Source organism: Malaya genurostris, chromosome 2, assembly GCF_030247185.1.
Source record: "Malaya genurostris strain Urasoe2022 chromosome 2, Malgen_1.1, whole genome shotgun sequence".
NCBI lineage: Eukaryota > Metazoa > Arthropoda > Insecta > Diptera > Culicidae > Malaya > Malaya genurostris.
In genome coordinates this window covers 231,937,779-231,948,876 of record NC_080571.1, presented here as the reverse complement: position 1 = coordinate 231,948,876, position 11,098 = coordinate 231,937,779, and positions in this window count along the sequence as shown.

Below are 11,098 nucleotides of genomic sequence, written 5' to 3'. Positions count from 1 at the left end.
CTCGGCCACAGACTGATGAGTAAGATATTTCCTATGTTTACCTTCCATTCAAACTGAAGGCGGTCCTAATCGTATTCAACAGCCAATCCACAGCTCCGGGCAGACATTGCTGTACCTGTAAGCCAATCGCATGCGCGCTTTCGTTTTCCCCGCATCTACGTCAATGGTGTGACTGTAGCATAAGAAGGACAGACCATCGTCGTACTTGTCGTCTTGTTGTCTTGTTCTTGCATCCACTGTGGCAACCGTTGGTGTACGCCATTTGTGATAACACGCAAGCCGCCGTTAGTAAGCTATATGGTGTCTTGGAAAGGCATGCGAAAGACCATGAGACCGCGAACCTTCGGTCGCCTTTTCGCCTGCCGGACGTCTGCAAAAAGTAGCTTTTGCGCGAAGGGTAAGAAATAGATACGCGCGATAATGATGTTTGATTAATGCCATAAAAGCCATATTTATTTTATTCAAATCCGCTCGCACGAAACTCGTACCGGTGAACCGAAAACCAAACGGTTCGCCAACAAAAAAAATGGATTATAAGGGGTTGGCTTTAGTGTTACTAATGAATATGCCCGCATCAAAATGATTCCCTTTGGGAAATCAACGGCGATATCAAGTAATCAACCATAAAACGTAAACTATTTTCCGAGAATTTTGGCCAGTGGATGCTGGTCTGGATACTGTCGACGATTATATTAAACAAGAGCAACGAAGAGTTTACATCACTTCGAATTATGAACTAGAAAGGTTACAACATTGTGAAAAGGAATAACTATTGAAAACCGCAACAAATGGAATCGCAGACGGTAGATAACTTCAAGTATAACAGTTTCTGTATTTACACTTCTCACGTTATTTTGTCTTTTCTTTCAGTTCAAGTAACTTCTCGAGTGATATACATTTTACGCTTATTTTTTGTTTCAACTTATGAAATCTGTTTCTTTTTCTCCCAAACTTAAATATATATTCCATAACCTACTTAAACAATGACAGTTTACTAGGTTAGACTAGAGTGCCTATAACCAGAGTGACGACTTTTCATCCGTAATGTTGGCAACAATTCAAAACATTTAATCCGAAATATAGGTAGTGTCGTTAGGTTTACATTGCAATTGACAGGTTGACTGGGAGCTGTCATTCCAAACGAATAGCTGTCGTCACTCTGGTTATAGGCACTCTAGGTTAGACATATTTCAATTCGAAATGGAAAGATTCTTCAAAACGCATCGTGGTAATAAGTCGAATATCGAGTGTAAGAACCAATATTGTATTGATAAATTTTATTTCCAAAACTACATTCTTTTCGGCCTTAACCTACTATCATTGCAGTATTCGCGCCGATGAAAAAAGGTCGTGCTTGGACATAATAATTGAACATATGATATGGAATTGCTAAGTGGCTCTGCTATGCTATGAGATAGAGTCTTAACTACAAAAATTACTTTACTATTCTTTACTATTTTGCCACTAATGCCACCTGAGACACTGAAGAAGACAACAAATAGAACACTGAAAACTGAAATACTGGTATTTGTGTCTGTTACTATCTTGTGACATTAACCGCGAAATAGCGAAGACTTTTAAAATATAGTGTAATTAAATGGATTTTTTTTTCTTTTTGAATCGATTTTGTGAAGTATTATTATTTTTTGTAACAATCTAATAACAATTGTAACCATCAATTGTGGTGAGATTTGTCATCTCTGCTTAACAAATTAACTCAAGAGCTTCCACCAGTATTATATTTTTCTCAGACCAATGTCGCAGCGACGTGGTTTCTAAGTGGAAAAGCGATTACTCGAACATTGAGAAGAAGGTGCACAGCATGTTGCAGTTGTTGACTAAGTCTGTCATATCGGCCGGGAGTGGGTCATTTCGCCGAAAGTCGTTTCACCGAAAGCCATTTCGCCGTAAGTCGTTTCGCCGAAAGTCATTTCACCAAATGCCATTTCGCCGAAAGGATCTTTTCGCCGAAAGGGTCGCGTCTCCTGTATAACTGATGTGGCGCAGCCACATAACCGAAGCCAAGATGGCTCGGCGGCACATAGCCGCCGAGGCGACAACAGGCGAGTCGGCCGCCAACCCCCCGTCGGAAGCGACGGTCTCTTGCATACAAACCTGTAACCGCCTTATTTGCCCGGTCAACTCAAAGCTAGGTTTCTTTGCTTTAGTTAGGTCTGAACGAGCGGTAGCGAGGTCGGACAGCACATGAACAAAACGATTATATATTTTTCTCATTTTCACTTAATAAACGGAAAATACCACATACATTTGCCTGGTAGATACACCTATACAATTGCGTTGATGCTTAGTAGCTAATAGTCAACAAGTTTTCTTGGGAACTCTGTTATGAGGTTCATGAATCAATCTTTATTCAAGAGTACAAGAATCAATTTTCATTCAAGAAGCACAATTGTACGGACGTTAACCATCTTTCATTTGTCTTTATTTTAAATCAATTTCACTTACGATTTAAAAACGATTTAAGGATTAGGTGAAACGACTCTCGGCGAAACGGTTTTCGGCGAAATGGCTTTCGCCGAAACGACCCTGATCCATATCGGGCTAAGTCAGAAGTTTTGTGAAAAGACGTTTTTCTTGAATCAACAATACGATTTCAAATTCAAATTTTAAATACACGATTCTTTCTCGAAACGAAAGCCCAATAGTTTTCGATTGAACGAATTTCTGTCATTTTCAAAGAATTTACGTTTCGAATACAAAAATAACACTACTGTTTTTATGCAAAGCAAAGTCCTGGTATTACATTCCGTTTGTGAAATTTGGCCTTTCTGTTTCAACAGACTTTGTAGCCGATTCTTAACGTACAGAATCATTGCATGGCTACACAGAAAGAAATTATGAATTTTACAGGCGACATAATTCTTCAAACGATACAATTCAACAATTCATAACTACTTAACTTCTCAAATGCCACAATATTCCATTCGTACAGAAATTTACTGGCTCCGAGTGTAATTTGCACTCGGCAAGCAAGTGAGACTGTATGAATTTATATGCACGATTTACTAGCCAAGCAGATATGTGCTTCTGTTGCTCAGTCGACTAACTGCTGTGCTTTGTGATCTAATGTTTTTCGGTTCGGTTCTAGTTGCGTTGTTGATGTCGATCTTTTTGATTTTTATTCCTATTGTTTTAAAGCCATGTAATTTTCAAATCACACAATTTTCATGTTCTTGAATATAAATTTGTGTGAAATATGACGCTCCATTTATGTGCATAAGAAGTAAAATCACAAGAATTTTTCGAACTGTGTTGTACTACGATCCTATTGACACTAAGAATCCTTCCAGGTCGAAACATACGACAACTGGCTTGTAAGACCAGCATCCTATGCATTGAACCGCCAACACGGGTGGTTTTTAAGACTAGTTGGAAATATTTTTGTCTTTCGTAAGTAGAAAAGCTATGCAATCACTGTGAAAACCGATTTTTGAACTAAGATCCGGAGGGAATTTCGAATAAAATCGGCAAGATTCTAGTTCGTAAGTCTCGCCTTAAAATTTCGTTCAAGAGTCAAGAAAAAGTATTTTGAATAATCCCACAGTAAGAATATGTATGCTTTAGAGAAAGGCATTAAAACACATCAAATTAGCCTGCCTGAAAGGCAATGATCTTACCCATCACGCTTTGCTCAACTCAAACATAATGGCAGGATACCAGGCCAAAACTTAAAATGTCTGCACGATATAAATCTGCACACTTACAAATAAATCTGCAAACCTGGCACCTGGATATATTTGTACTCCACTAAGACAAGACGAGATAGCTAACTTCTTACTTTCATTTTGTTTTTCTTTACATGGACCCTGCTGAATTATTAATGATAGTTGACTGTAAGTGACTAGCGACAATGGCAGTGCAGCCAATTTCTTTTATATATTAATGCATGTTATTTTGAGTTTAAATTTCCTTTAGGCATCTTGCTGCAAACACTGCGAAATACGATGAAAATAATCCTGTGGTAACGAAAAAAGTACAGCAACAAAAACGTCAAAGTGGCTCCTAGGCTCGGAGCCAAGCTCGTAACGCGAGCTGTCACATTGAACATATCATACCAATTTTGTCGGTGCGCAGTGCTGCCATTTTGACGCGCACGAATTTGACATTTCTCTCACCTACTTGTATTTACAAGATTCGATGCTCGTAAAAAAAAGTCTGCCGCTTCTTGGATATCTTGATAATATGATGTCTTTGGTAGTAGTGAGTAAGACCTGATTCAGATGTATTAGGTAGACTCATTTTAGTTATTGATGCGGAAGATTTGTTTATTCAGTGGAGAAAATTTCGCTAGAATTTATGCATATAGTCAAAAGTTTATAGCAACAGAACACGAAAGAAAGATGGAGAAAAATTTTGGGCACTCATGATGAAAATCCAACGTGGTCAGAAAGAAAGATCGCTAAGGTTTTGAAATTTTCGTTAACCGGAAATTAAAACGTTACCGGGAAACATTAACGGACAAAATATCGTAACTATTGAAGTGAAAAATATGACCTGAAACTACGAGTGAAGATAGTTTCCAGAGTTACCAAAATTTTTCACTAAATTTTCCAGTAAAACCACAGATTTTTTCGCTTATTTTGCCACACAGATTCTGAACACAGAACACAGATTTTATTAAAATTCACAGATTTCTACAGATTTTTATGAATATTTTATAAAAATGGCAAATTTCATGAATCATTCTGAAAATTTCACAGAATATTCTCAACTAAATTTCGAAGACATTGTCAGGTGGGGTTTTCTATATTCTGCACCGTTTCCAAGAAAATTTATTTTGAAACGGGAAAATACCAAAAAGCTACCACTTTACGGTACTGTCCTCAGCCCTTAAGGGTGGTGCTGAGGTCGATTTCAAATTTAGCTTTCAGAATAAATTTGCTCACAAATTGATGATTTGGCCATGCATATGCAGTTGTGGGAAGAGAAGTAAGTGTTTCATCATTGTAGCGTCTATTTATTGGACAACTTTACAAAGAACAGTGTTTCCAAAAGAGGATTTTGCCTTTCATTCAATCACAAACCGATCGCCTACCTCACACGGAACGACCGAAATTAGCTCTGCGCCTAATTCGTATTACTGTTTTTGAATTAGTTGATTTTAACAACAAAATTTCCAAAATAACTATAAAATTAGTTAAAATTTAGAATTTACTGAGCTGAAAAAAACTCTTATTTTTAGAGAAAGTGTTTAGTTGGCGAATATTCTGGACACAAACCAGCAATATTTCAATCCAACACGAAATTCTCATTGATAACTAATTTCGTTATTAAAATCAGAAACTTTGATTCTATTTATCTATCACCGTCATTACTGAAGGACAGCAGTGTCAAAGCAAAACAATCCATTAAAAAGCTAAAAGGGACAGTCTTGTTGAAACTGCTCGCAAATTGTTTAGATGTTTTTCGCATGTGTTACGATATATCCCTATATAAATTTCTAAACCGATATGTAAAAATGACGTAAACTGTTAGTGGAAAGTATATTTATTCAGAATTTGTGCTCATACGAAGCGATTGTGCGTAATAATGTTTTTACGCGAAACAGTGAAGTGAGTTTCGAATGTTGCACTCTAATTGTACACGTCAAATGATGTTTTTTTGTATCTTCTCATTCCGGGCTACGCCTTCCGGTGTACTACTTGTATTCGGTTTTTGTTTTCCGAGTGCTCAAAGTTTTCAGTGAGAGAGTCGATTTCGCGAAGTCGAATGAAGAAAACAGCGATTTAGAAGTAAAATTTTCAAAAAGAAGTTTATGTTTCGTTTATGTCTTTTTCTCCAATACAACATCGTATTTATACCTGCCAATATAGAAAAGATAATCGCGACTGAAATTTTTTTCGGTAGTCGTGTGCCATCTAGTGGCTAGTAGTCATTACGGTGTTAACGAGCGCCATATAGCTGCTAATTGCAGAAACCAATTCAACCATTTATGTTGGTTGAAAACAACGTTTTATTTCTCTAATTCAACTAAAAAATTAGTTGAATGGATATGAAGCGTGCCTTAGCTAAGAAATGACAGCACGTTTCATTGGTGAATTCAACTAAAAAAATAGCCATTTCAACAAATATTTTATTGTTATTAAGAAAATTAGAATTAAAAAATCTAAATTAGCAAAAGTAAGATTTTTTTAGTTGTCTCAAAAAATAACTAGCTAAAATCAGAAAATCAACTAATTTTTTCGCCAAAATGCTAATTTCGGTCTTTCCGTGCAGATATCTGCCAATACAAAAAATTGCGCAAAATGTGAATGCATCCAGTTATCCAGATTTTCGCCCAGTCGAAAAATTTTGGGAAATTGTGTAGCTAAATTTTAAATGGAACAGTCTCTATTTCTTCTTGTACCACCAATTGCGGGGGGCGAGCACTCGATTATACTACATGTGTCTAAAATATAAATTTTGTGTTGCAGCCAACTATCATTGGCACAGAAAAACGATGTAAATTTGAATTCAACATTCTTAGTGATTATTTAAGTATGATTATTCACTTTAAGTATGATTGTTCACTTTATCGTGATCGTTATCTGGTGTTATTCACTTTATATTTGCTTTCTAGGCAAAATAAATACAATTCTAGATTATATCTTACAAATATAACAAATAAATAGATATAGTTCATAGCTTTGTTTAATGTTGAGCGTCTGCATACTGGACGAAATGAAACGAACAAAACGCGCATGTTCGTTCAGTTTGATGGATTGATTTGTTGGAATGTTTTTTTCACTGCAAAGATAAGGTAAAAACTGTGTCTTTTCTACATCTCTGTTAGAAGAATTGTACATTTTCTACCCGTTTCCAAGACGGGCTTAGTATTGAATTTTCGACTGACAGTGAGATTATAAATGTCATTGAATTTTCGCCTTTTCGCTCTCTTTTTGAATGTGTATAACCTACAATTGAAGTTCAGTAAACATTCTGTGAATCAAATTCAACATCTAGTACCATATTTTATAGAAATGTATCGACCGCGTGCGTATGCTAGGAGTGAATAAATTTTGCCAGTAAAATCCGTTATTTTTCACTATATGTTATTCAAAGCGAGCGATTCCTTTTTTCCTTGTATTAAATCATTTATTGAACTTGCCATGTATATGTTTTTTGAAGGATATTTTTTACCCGTTTTCTTAGCTGTCCCCAATTCTAAGACCGCCAAAACAGGGTGTTTTATTTTGTATTTTGGCTAGAAAGTTATTTCTAATGAGCGTAGAATGTTTACCCGAGACGTAGCGGTAAGTGACGAAATTTTACCCGTGCTCAGATCTGCCTACGAGGTGAAGCTAGTTGTCGAATGTGTGGATGTTTTTATGATTTGTTTTCAAAACAGATAATTAAAATAATGATAAAGATTCTTACTCGCATCGTCGAGTGAAAAGAGTATTCGATTTAATTAATTTAGCAACTGCGTGTTCAAACGATAGAATGATCTGATGATTGCTTTTTGTTAATGCTATGTATATTACCAAACTATTTATCGTTTTCCAGTTAGCTCAGATATTTGTACTAAGATGCAGAAATAACACGGTTTACTCTTTATTTACGATGCCTTTCACGGTAAGAACACTGATTTTACTATCATGTCACCATGATATGAGATTTTGGGTTGTTTTTATTTACTTTAGTTTATCTCATCGAAAAAAAAGAGCTCCACGTAATACACATTTAATGCGTAAGCAAAGTGCTATATTATCGTTAAACTACTTTACAGTATGTAACACCTTCATATGGTAACTGCGGGAAATCGTCAGAATGGATCCGCTTAGAAACCGAGCAATGGAAACTTTCTACGCTTTTACTGTGAGTAAATATGTACAGGGCACAAGCCCTAAAGCTATAAAACGTCTTTTATGGTGTTTGCATGTTTGTACTCTAATTTTTAGACACCTTCACCTCATTGTAATCCAAAAAAGAATACAGCGAAAAGCAAATCAACGCGGTCGACCCTTGTGAGCTATCGGTTGTCTACTATGACATCGGCTTAGTTACGTTTATCCGAGGAACATTTAGTACAGGTAATAGGATAAATGAAGGAACCCTCCCGAAAAGGTGCAATTAGTCAGAAAAACAAATAAGATTGCCCAAGTTTGCAAATACTGCTTTGGAAGATTGCTAAAACCACGCCTTCCTATTTTTCGCTGCTCGTATACGACTGTGGCATTGGAAACCCCGAGAAACGGCAGAGCAGGGGCTTTGCAAAGTATGTCTGCCTGTATGGATCCTAATCTTATTGTTTCAAAGAAACGGGTAAGCAAAACAAAAGCGAATTTCAGCTCCTAATTCATTGTATTTCAATTAAAATTTTATTATAGGACCAGGTGGGCGGAGTAGATTAGCAGCGCTCTGCCTGAGATGGTGAAACGTAGAACGGTTGAAAGTTGAAAATGGGATCACGCAGGTTCGAAACAAGCAAGAACTTTTGCCAAGGGGAATAGAGTAGGTAGGTTTTTGTTTTTATTTAAAGAAATACAGTTTAAATAAGGTACAGTGCGAAAAGTTGGTACAGATACTGCTTCGCTTTCGTAATAATTACATTTTAAATGAAGCTTTTGAAACACTCATTTTAATCATGTTGAAAATAAAAAACTGGCTTAAACCAGAAATATTACATACGATTTCAATATAGAAAAATTTCCTCGCTTTGTATATATGTTCTGCCACAGTAGTTCAATACTGCAAGCTTTTTTTCTACTTAACAGTCGGAGCTTGCATTGAACTTATCTTCCGTATTATAACCTGCACACTTGTATTTCATTGCTGAATTACAAATAAAACAAAGCCTCGATTTGTACAGTTAAGTGCTCGGCAATCGTCTAAGAAAAACTGCAAACGGGTCAAAATTTGGTTGCTGTCAATTATTGCTGAAATTTTTAGCAAAAATGTTACTGTTAGCTACGCAAAAGTGCCCATAAATAAAACATCAATGGCTGAGTTATCATTAATTAGTTGTAGATCTAATGCGGCAATTCATTATGCTGAACTCTAGAATAGATTTGAGGTGGTTGTATTGGTAATTCTACATGAATGTTTGTGGTTTCATAGTTCAATTCTGCATAAAATGTTCAAAACGACGTATGTAACATTACAGCTGAACCGAGAAAAGCGATGTTGAAAAATAATCGCACAATTTTAAATCCTATTTAAAAATGAGTAATTGAAACAACTTCATCTCTTTACTAAATCGTCCAATTTGTATGCGTGCAACGTATCATAGTGACTTATTCACAATTTTCAACTACAAAGATAACTTTTAGGCAAAAACGACACTTACGTCGTTTTGTAATTTGATCATGTACATTGGACAGTATGATAGGTCGTTTTTTCCTGGTTGACTTGACACATAAGTCGTTTTGCTTCTGTTAGTTACGTCGTTTTGCGAAAGTCACAGTGTTCATTCGTCGTTTTGTTACTCGCACTTGTGTGAAAGCCAGTTTTGCTCGAAAACATTATTAAGAGCTGGTTTTGCATATCAAGTGAAAAAAAATGACAGTCGACTCATTTTAGTGTGTTTTGATAATTTTCGCTTTTGTTTGACGAAGGATTCATAACGGTTTCTACGATTGGAAATAAAACAGTTTCTTTCCAAATAAATCAGCGTATTTTTCAACAAGCTTAATAGCAAGTCGATCCCATTGAATATCTCCAACTCTACAGCAAGTCTCACTTTCATAATATCACACTAGATCTCCCGTAAAAAAATAAACCATTGATTGTACAGCATAAACAATTGATTCACAATTAGATATATGGGTTACAATACATTTTATTGTATCTTGACAAGACTTTTTTCATTTCCAGCGATTCAATATATTGTTTCTACGATTCTACAATTGCATTTATTGTACACGTGCTGTTTCAAACAATATGCAAGCTGTACATTTTATTGTTTTCCAAGAAAACATGTATGAGAAAACTTTATGATTTGAATTGTTACGATACTTAACAACCTATACATTCTATTGTAAAAAGCATTTTCACAATTAATTGAATAGTGTATAACAATACATTAAAATATTTTTCAACGGTCAAAGTATAGTTGTGGCAGGTTTTGTAACAGCAAATCGTATTGTTTTTTTTACAATATTTTTAATTCGGGCTGCTTTTTTGTGGAAAACTATATTGTCGTAAGTCCGCGCATACACTTTTGTTTATGCTTTGGTACATTAGTTAAAACATTGCCAATTGACGAAAGTAGAATTAATGATTATTTTTCATTGATTTCGACATACGTCAAATGTGTTGACCGATTTTTCAGTGAATCTATGGCACAGACTAACAGACAGGACACTCAAATTAGATTCTTCAATCATTTTAACGGTCTTTTCGAATATTCCTTTAGTTGGGGCAGTACTCGCATATGGCATGATGGCGCCATGTTACCTGTTATCCTATCAAAAACATCTTGTCTGTCATCTAGACTGTGTTTATTTTTTTCATTTACCAACAGAGTTGCCATCCATACAGAATTACCTGTAGTGTATTGATTTGTATACGTCAATGCGAATTTCATGCAGGATACAGATTTAATACATATTCTCAAAACTATATACAAACTTCTCATCCTTCATCGCAATACAAAATCGAACCCGTTTTGTTACAATATCTACTTACTTCTGGTCCGCCGCCACTTAGTTTCGGATGAAAATTACCAACACAATCAATAATAGTCTAGATGAAAAACGTTGAGAAAACTAAATGGTTACCTTCCAACATCGCTAAAAATGTTAATTATATTATCAACCTAATCCAATAATTTATTGTGACGATTCATTTTCAAATATTATGATGAAATCAGGCATCCCTGTAAGCAGCTGATCGGTGTTGACAAACGAGGGGGAATCAACTAGTAAAAAAACTTTTACATAACACAAGGGGTGTACCGATAGTAAATAGTTCGCGCAGTACAATATAGGTGGAACTAGTGCATCACCAAAAATTATTTTTATAAGAATTTACTCATACTGTCATGTCTGTTAGTCTGTGGTGAAACGTTCGATTTATTAAGGTAGTATTATTGTTGAAATAAAATGAACAGGAAGTAATGAACCGTTACTGTAAATATTTAAAAAAAAATACTTCA